The following is a 7525-nucleotide window of genomic DNA, read 5'->3' as shown; positions in this document are numbered from 1 at the left end:
TATCAAGAAATACCATTCCAGAGTACTTGTATGCCTCCACCAGTCCAGCAATACAGCAGTTGCAGCTTCATGAGCCTACCCAAGCAGCTCCTCATCCTTCCACTATTTCTGAGCCTACATTAGAGGAGTTATTGAGGCAGATGGCCATGCAGAACATTCAGTTCATGCAAGAGACCAAAGCATCCCTTCAGAGTTTGATGGATCAGATTGGGCAGATGGCCAGTCAGCTTAATCAGGAACAGTTTCAAGATGTCAGTGCCATCGACCTAGGAGATGATTTTGAGGACCAGGCAGTTATAAGAAAAAATTTTGAGCTAGGTAGACAACCTTCATCTTCCACCACTCAACCAATCTTTAGGGAAGTGGAGGTAAACATACCTTAGATTGATTATGCTGTTCATGATTGTGTTATTCATGATTATGCTGTTGATAGGTATGTTGATGATTATATTGTTGATGAGCATGCTTTTAATTCTCCCTCTCTGCATGATGAGACTCACTTATTGCTATCACATCTGAATGTTTATTCTTCATGCATTGAACATGAATCTGAGCCTGTGGTTGATATTGTTTCTAAATTTGAAAGTGATTCATGTTTTGAGAGTATATTTGATGTTCAGCCTGTTACATTAGGATTGGGTGTTATACCTCTACATATAGATTCTTTGGAGCCACAATGTACTAACCTTATTGCATGAGGTACACATGACGACGAAGGTGCTCACATACACAAAAAGTTGAAGATCAATAAGCACCGGCTGAACCCGCTCATCAATAATCCTTCCTTCTTAGATCTAGCTATGGAAGACATTTCCCTACTAGATCAAATATGAAGGATGAAGCAGTTCTTCCTCAAAACTTCCTTCCTGGATCCAATGGTGGAAAACATCTCCTTGATAGTCCAAAATTGGCAACTTCCACCCTGACTCAGGGGAGTTTTCTTTTCCCTTCTCCTCCTTTCCCCACTTTTATTGCACTTGTCCATGATCTATTGACTATTCTGATTGTTGATCTTATGCTTACGACACATTGAGGATAATGTGTAGTTTAAGTGTGGTCTATTGGGGGAGATTTTGATTTTTCTATTAGTTTTTGTTTTCTTTGATAAATTTTTTCTATTTTAGGTTGTTTTTGTCGTGTCTTGTGGATAGTTTTTCATGATACTCTTCATTTATGGAGTTTTTTTAAGTTGTAGACTCGTCTTTCACTCCACTTGATTGATACTTATGGTTTGAAATTCTTGCTTTCCTTTGCTTGGAAAGATGATTATGATGTTTGAGAGGTTGATTTGATTGTGACAAATACCCTGTGTGAGATTTGAGCCACTTTATGTTCTTTCTTGTGTGATATGACTCTTGATTACTTGCACATATGCCTTGGCTTGACTCTTTTTGATAACTCTTGATGGATATGCATGTTTGGAAGTGATAAAGGAAATTTTGTTCTTGAGCCTCTCTAGCCAAATAAGCTTACCTTGTTTCGATCCTTTGATAAGCCCTTTGAGCTTATACTTTCCCCATTTCTTTGTTTTGAAGCTCATTCACTAGCCTTAAGTGAAAAACCATGATTACCTTAACCTTAGGGAATTTTGGAGCTTTGGAAGTGTTTTGGGAACAAGTGTGGTCTTCTTGGGGATTCTTATGAATTGGCTAGCTGGTTCCTCTCTTGTTTTGTTTTTGCAAATATGATGTGTATCTTGTCTCTTCTTACAATTGTGTCCTAAAGAGAGAGAAAAGAAAAAGAGACAAGATGAGAAATGAAAAACAAAATAGAAATAGAGAAAAATGAGAAAAAGAAAAATTTTGTGAATAATGGAGTCAAGAAGAGGATTGAATTAGAGGTTTTGGGTGTAAATTGATTGTATTTTCACTTTTTCCCCATTGCTCCTCTATTCTTTTTCGTTTGTAGCTTCTCATCCATATTATATCCTCCCTTGTCCTTGGCCCCATTATAACCATGAAAAGACCTTTTGATTTGAACATGCATATGTTTTGAGTGTTGATATTAGAGGCTTGCCAAGTTTGTTTGTTGCTTGCTTTCTTGAGTGCATTGAGTTGGCATTGTTATCCTAGAAACTTGAGAGAAATAGTGATAGTGCATCTATGAGGTTCTGTTGCTTTTGATTCACCTCTTGAGCTGATTTATTATTTTACCATTTTGAAATTGCTTGAATGATTTCTATGAGTATCAGCATTCTCTGATTATCTGTGTGAAGGATGTTGTCCACTTCTTTTCTTTTTCTAGAATCATTGAGGATTGTGTAAATTTCTTTTGTGTCTTGTGTGTGTTTGTGTTTCTGTGTCTAGATGTTGTGTCACACTCTTGATGTATTTAGAATGGTTCCTTGTTTTGCGTCTTGATTTTGCCAAGGAGTGCAAAAGACTAAGTGTGGTCTATTTTGATGAGTCACCATTTTTCATTATACACTTAGCTTTCCGCACCATATTTTGTTAGTGAAGTGTGGTTAATTCTCCATTTTTGTCTCATTTTCACTATTTGGGCTTAATTTCAAGACTAATTCTTATTTTAATTAATTTGAATTATTTGAGATTAGTTATTTCAATCATTATGTGCAGGATAATCACTGTTTGAAAGGTTGAGAAAAGATTTGGATGTATTCCTCAGAACCGAACGGTCTGCTGAAGAATTGACCGAACGGTCTATTTAAGACTTGACCGAACCATTGTGTTAAAGCCTGCACCGAATGTATGCGCACCATAGAACCGAATGGCAAAGAGTGAACAACCGAACGGTCTGTGGAAGCACATACCAAGCGGTATGAGGAAGCTTGCACTTATGGGCGAGCACTACAAACTGAGCGGTCTCACAAAGTAATGATCGAACGATCTGCCAAAGTCACTACCGAATTGGTCAGATGCAGTAACCAGAGGAACTCAACAACAGTGTTGTAAGCATATTCTAGGACTTAAAGAGGGTGGCCACGTCAAATTTAGAGTTTAATTTTGTTCTAGAATGTCAATAGGTCAACCTTTAGGACTTTGGGCCCAATTTTAGGTTATTTTGTAGGACAAGCACATTAGGAGGACATTTTGGTCTTTTGGGTTATATAAAATCCCAAAAGCAGATTTCTCTAGAAGTCTCCCCGCCCCCACTTAGTTTTTTGTTCTTGTGGAGCATCTTCTTCCTCCTCCCCTAGGGGAGGTTTAGGTTTTGCTTTCATTTCCATTTTCATGTATTGAATATTGTCTTCATTGCAATTTAAGAGTTGAAATTGTGCTGCATTTAGTTCCTGCTTCATTTCGTTTTACCAGTCTTTGTCGTTCTGCACTTCATTTCTTTGCACTGTTCATTTCGGTGTTTTTACTGTTCATCGTCATCTTCATGCTTTGTTGCATTCTGGTTTCGTGTTTATTGTTCATTTCATTTTTCAATCGCTGCTTCGTTCTTATTTGGTGTTTTTGGAGTTGCGTTTTGTGTTTAAGTTAATTTAGTGCATTCTAATTCAGCGTTGTTACGTTTCCTACAATTTCATTTTCTGTGTTTTCTGCACTTTTCCAGCATTTAGTTTCTGCATATTTTTTTTCTGTTGTGTTTTGATTTTGCACGTTTATTGTTTCTTCTTTTACTGCATGCCACTCGGTCTTTGATTTTCACCGTTTGGTCTCTAACATTCTTTGTTGTTAGAGATCGTTCGGCTTTTCTTCCGCATTAAGTTTTCTATTTTGTCACCTTTAAAACCGGTCGGTTCTTAGCTTGTTTACTTAATACAGTTCGGCCATTTACATTTTCATTCGTTCGCTTGCTGTCTAAGCCGTTCGACTCATTATTATTACACTCGGTTTCTACACCTTCATGCTTTTCTTTTAATTTATCATACCGCTCGACTTTTTACACGTATACTTTAGAGACCATTCGGTCTCAATGCTAAAACTGTTCGGTCTCACTCTAGAACTAATCGTGTTACCAATAAGGAGTATTGGTAAATCTTGAAGAAATTTGTTTTGATGATGCTACAAGAAGTTTTAGTTGAAGAAGATATTAGAATTAGTTAAAAGCAATTTGTAGAAATTAAATGTAGTAGGAAATTCTTGTAAACCTTGTAAACTTGCATTTTTAACTGCAATAATCGATTATGGAATGGCAATAATCGATTATCATAAAGTCATACAGGAATAATCGATTATCTCTTCATATAATCGATTATCACATTTTGAAAACCCTGTAACGGACTTGAATAATCGATTATCACTTACAATAATCGATTATTCATGGCAGTTGGGAGCTGATCTTTGGCACTCAGTGTACTTGGCTATATATTTTGTTTTGGAGAAATTAGAATACAACGTTGTTGAACAGAAGCTCTTGCAGAATACTGTTTGTCAGAGGAAGTTCTCAGAAGCTATAGTTCAAGTTCCCTTGCTTGGTCTCGTGAACAGGAGAGGCTCGTGTGTCATGTGTCGATAGTCGGAGCAAGCTCTCTTCGAGTTAGCAAGGTGCTTTGCCTGGTCTCGTGAATAGGAGAAGCTCGCGTTTTGTTTGTCGATAGTCGGAGCGGTTCTCTTCGAGTTGGCAGAGTGTTCTTCTTCCGGTTCGTTCGTCGAAGGAAGGTTTATTTATCTGCTTTATTCACTATTTGTTGTAATCTGTGAAACCATTTTTAGTGAAAACGGTTAATCACTATTTATAGTGATTAACGACTGGACGTAGAATCTTTTGATTCGAACCAGGATAAAAATTATGTGTTGATCTTCTTATTCCCTACACTCATTTTATTGTACGTACATCAACTGTTTGATAAATTTTCTCTAAGAAAATTGTTTTTCTAAAACGGACCATTAAACTTGATTTGTGACCGTAACACGCTTTCTAAGTATTTTATTCCGCTGCGCGACTCTATAACGGTACCGATTGTTCCAACAAATCGGTCTTCATGCTTTCAACATCTTTTCTAGCGTTTTTACTTACGTTTGGTTGTGTTTAATTTCATGTTTTAATGTAGTTCATTTCTAATCACAAAAACACTTTCAAACCCCTCCCCACTGCGTGTTTGACCTAAGTTCTGAACCACATTTCGTCCTTGAGAGATGACTTAGGAGTCACTTCCTAGTTATACTGCATTCTTATTTGCACATTAAATTTGTATGGGGTGCGACAACTCATCAGCCAACAACTGTTGAGTAATCTGCCAGAGTGCATCTGCCATTATTCTCTTCGGCCATCTCTTCATCTCTCTGGTTAGATATTTGCGGTGAAGGTTGTAAAAGTGTCTCCGGAGAAGGGAATAATTCTCTAGATGTTTGAATTCTCCTCCTCCTTCTACTCTCATCCAATCCTTCAAGAAGAGGTTCCGAGGTTTTCTTGCTTCTAGTTCTAATTGTATCCTGCATACACAAGAAAACAAAACCCTAGAAAACTTTGTTAGAAAAAACAAAGATAAAAAGATTAAAAGATTAAAAGATATAAAAGAAATAAAAATCAAGTCAAAGCTAATCAATAATCACACAAATAGAATAGTTAAACCACGAGTCCCCGGCAACGGCGCCAAAAACTTGTTAAGACTCTGGCAAGTGTACCGAATTGTATCAAGTAATATAAAATGGTAAGACCAAGTATCGTATCCCAAAGGACTCACGGCCTAAACAACTATGTGATTTCTTGATTAAATAGGACTTGAAAATATACTCTTTTGGGTTTAAAATGCAAATACTAAAAAGTAAATATGCATGCAATTTGATCAATTGGACAAAAGTGCAAATATGAACAGTTTTGATATTATGAGATGATTATGTTGTTGGGATTAGATTTCACTTAGTTTACTCTCATGTATATATGAATTCTACTTCTTCATTATTGTCAATGTCACTCTCTAAAACACTTAAAACCCGATTCCTCGGTGAATAAAGTCTATCCTTAACTTGTATTCCAAATAGTTAATTTTGAAGAACAAAAGCTTAAGACAACCAGAATTCATATTCCCCATTCCTGAGTAATACTACTTCTAGGAATAATTCTCCGGATCATGAATTGTAAAATACCTTCTGGTACTAATACAAATCATACATCATGCTAAAGAATGAGTTAAACAAAGCAAGCATTACGTAAAGAAGAATTACCCTAACAATTAATGAAAGAAGCATATATAATAAAGAATCAATTCAATACATGAGAGTTTACAAAGGTTACATCATCACCAACAACAAATAGTGTTTAGTTCACCATTGACATGGTGGAACTAGATGAATAATGGAAAAAGAATGAAAGATAAAACCCTAGATATTGAAGATAGGAGCTTCCACATCCAATTCCGCCTTCAAGGGAGCAAGGAATGTTTTTCTGAGCTTATTTCGTCCAAAGATATGAACCCTAGGACGTCCAAGTCCTTAAGTAGAACATCAAAATAATAGAAAACGGGTCCAATCCCACAAGAGTGGCGCTCAGCGCCCCACTTATGGCGCTCAGCGGTGTGCGAGTCACAAGTTACGCTCACGGTCAGCTCAGAAGGCAAGGAAGCGTGGTACGTCTCGTCAGAGTTGCGCTCAGCGCCCCTGAAAAGGGCGTCCGGTCTTGAGCTATAAGCATCTTGCACTCAGGGGTCCAAAAAAGGGAAACCAAGCGTGAGACAATGTACTTTGGTGTTGAGGGTCCCTAAAGTGGCGCTCAACGCTGTTGTGATCTCCCTTCTTTGATGCTTTTCCATCTTTTCCTGAGTTCCAACTCCTTACTACTTTAAAATCCCAAATCATCTCAATTCCTGTTGAAAACACTGAAATCTAGCACAAAGTCATTAAATTCACCTTCAACTCTCTTATTCAACAAAATAATGATTCCAAGCTAGTTTCTATGTCAAAAAGGGTGTTTTTAGTATCAAAATTAAGTATCAAATAACGATAAATTCAACTATTATCAACTAGATGGGTTTTTAGGACTATTCTAGTCTTGATCAAGGAAGAATGAGGCTACAATTTGGCAGCATAACATTACTAATTTCCAAGATGAAATACAATGGTGGAGACATGTCTATTTATAGGCCAAGGGTGTCTCCTTCTAACCCTAAAAGCATGATCTCACACCTTTACTCTCATTGGCCAAACATGAAGCCTTCTAAGGAGTGCACAAGTGTCCACAAATCTTCTCCAATGATGGAAGGACATGTGGGCACTCACAAAACACAATCCTCTCTATTCTTAGAGTGTCATGTGGCCACTATTAAAAGAAAATCTTCTCCAATGGTGGAGGGATATGTGGCCATTACCAAAAAGAAATTCTCTCGACTCTTAGGGTGTCATGTGGCCACTTCTAAAAGGTAAATCCTATCCAATGGAAGCATGACACATGACACATACTTTCCACTTGGTTTGGATGTATAACTTAAGGAAAATCCTATACTACTTAGGCCTTAATAGAACCTTAAATAGACCTACACTACATGGCCGAATACAATGGCCTAGATATCCTACATTATTGTTCAATCCATGCGCCATGATGGCTCCAAAGGTGGCCCACAAGGTAGAGTTGATGCCATCTTAATGGATGGCTTCAACTCTCTTAAAATTACTTGACCATG

This window comes from Vigna angularis, chromosome 2 (genome assembly GCF_016808095.1).
Source record: "Vigna angularis cultivar LongXiaoDou No.4 chromosome 2, ASM1680809v1, whole genome shotgun sequence".
In the NCBI taxonomy this organism is placed as follows: Eukaryota; Viridiplantae; Streptophyta; class Magnoliopsida; order Fabales; family Fabaceae; genus Vigna; species Vigna angularis.
This window is presented reverse-complemented; position numbering follows the sequence as displayed.